This window comes from the organism of the source record quoted next, unplaced genomic scaffold (assembly GCF_019419815.1).
Source record: "Pyrus x bretschneideri cultivar Hongxiangsu unplaced genomic scaffold, Pyrus_bretschneideri_v1 Contig79, whole genome shotgun sequence".
Lineage (NCBI taxonomy): Eukaryota > Viridiplantae > Streptophyta > Magnoliopsida > Rosales > Rosaceae > Pyrus > Pyrus x bretschneideri.
This window is the reverse complement of record NW_025999819.1, coordinates 631,555-633,808: the sequence shown is the minus strand read 5'-3', so window position 1 is coordinate 633,808 and position 2,254 is coordinate 631,555.

Genomic DNA, 2,254 nt, shown 5'->3' with positions numbered 1-2,254 from the left:
ATTGAATGGATGATGATACTTGAAATGTTCCGGCAATGGTTGAATTTCAAGAGTGGGTGCCCTAATCATTGACATCAACAACATATTAGTCAAAAACGACTTTGGATTTTGAGTTGGTGGCTTACCTATGGACTGCAATATTGGCTCTAAAGTCGCAGCACATTCAACAAATGCACAAGGGATGTTTTCATTCAGATTGGACATTTTGAAGGTTGTGGCTGTGTGATCCACTCCAATTTCCTCCTTGATCAATTCAAGATGCTCCTCAACCACTTTTTCCTCGTGAATTGTTGGAAAGGTGTCCAAGATGTCTTTCTTCCCCTCATCTTTCATGGATTGCATGAACCTGCCAGGGAAGGGTGCATTTGGGGGAACAAAGTTAGAAATAATTAAATTTGGAACAACCTTACTTGAATGGGGTGGTGTAGGAATATTGGGAGGTTGCGGCAAGGGTTGTTCTTCCCTTGTCGTGCCTTGTGCATCCTCCTCCTCTTCGAGCAGTAGCAATTCATCTATGGGCTCATCTTCAACCATTTGTTCTTGAATTTGTTCCATGCATTCTGCATTCTGCCTAAATTGACTGTTCCACTCAGCCAACTTTTTTGCTTGATAGAAATCCTCAATTGGTCGCCAAAATGCGTCTTGTTGAAATGGTTGAGCTTCCCTGCCCTGCTCCACAGAATTCAGTTGTTGAATAACTTCATTATAATAATTTGATATACCTGAATTTGGATGTGAAGATTGAGGGGAAGGCTGTGGTGGTGCATATGAATCCTCATATGGTTGCCAATATGTTTCTTGGTGAGTCTCCTTAGCTTGATTTTGTGAACCCTGCACCAAAGAGTTTAATTCATTAAGAATTTGATTATAATCTATTGACGAATTTGAGTTTGGTTGGGCATATTGAATATAAGGTGGCTCCCAATATCTTTCTTGTTGAACATTTTGAGGTTCCCACCACATAGAAGTTGAATGATCACTCCAATCCGAATTGTAAGTATTGGAAAACACGTTATTCCTTGATTGAAGATCAACTATATCAACGTTTTGCATTTGGGACCTTTCCATGAGCTGTGACAAAAGATAAGCATTATCAAATGCCATGTTGTGCTTCTAAAATCAACAAAATAAAACTAAAAATATATACACACAAACGAAAATAAAACAATCCAAGGGATTAGCAAAGTTGCTAATCCCCGGCAACGGCGCCAAAATTTGATGCGAGAATTATACGCGCACAAATTAAACCCTCTTTTTGACAATTGTAGTATGGATGTAAGTAGGGATCGTTCTGGACCGGGGATTAGGAGGGATTGTTAACCACTTGGATTTGACTTCAAAAACGTAAAAACAAGATAAAACACTAAACTAGACTCAAAGAATGTGAAACTAAACGTTAAAACACTAAGACAAAACAAAAGACTCAAAATGCTTTAAAAACACAAACTAAAATGATTTCTAACTAAATTGAACAATAAAGTAAAGGGGGATTGAGTTTTGGACGGAATTAAACTAAATGAACAAATTGCAATTAAAACATAATGTAAATATGAAATTAATGAAATGGAATGAATGGATGCTAGCCAAGGGGTTTATCTCCACACATGTTACACTTGCATAATAAAAAGATTTCTAATTGCATTTCAATAAACCATGAATTCTCAACGCCCCGGGTTAATTAGGTCCGCTTAAATTAACCGTCAAGTTTTCCTTAAGTTAATGAATTGGATGATTGCATACGACAATCCAAAGCATTCCTCACAAGTTCCCTACATGAATTGCATAATAGAGATACAAGCAAGAATCATTAAGCATCATGAAAACTATAAGTGTTGACGAGGCATTCGTTACTATGATTGCATGAAACTTATGCCAAGAATATGTTTAACACGATTGTTTATAAGCAACCTCCACTACTTGTGAATATAAGTTCATAACTATTACGTGAAACTCACTTATATTCTAGCGTCAAATTCATGCATGAAAATTAAGCGTTCATTCTTAATAAACATACATAAATAGGTTATCAATCAAACAGTTAAACAAATTGAATTCACAACTTATGAAACGTAATTAAAAGTAATCAAATCATATTACAAACATAAACATAGTTTCGAATTACCCCCTAGCTAAAGGGGGTTTAGTTCCTCATAACTTTGAAATCAAAGAAACACCTAAACATTCCAACAACTCAAAACTTTGAATTGTATGAACGTTTAAGCACTCTTTTCTTCCATTTCTCATACGTACAAAA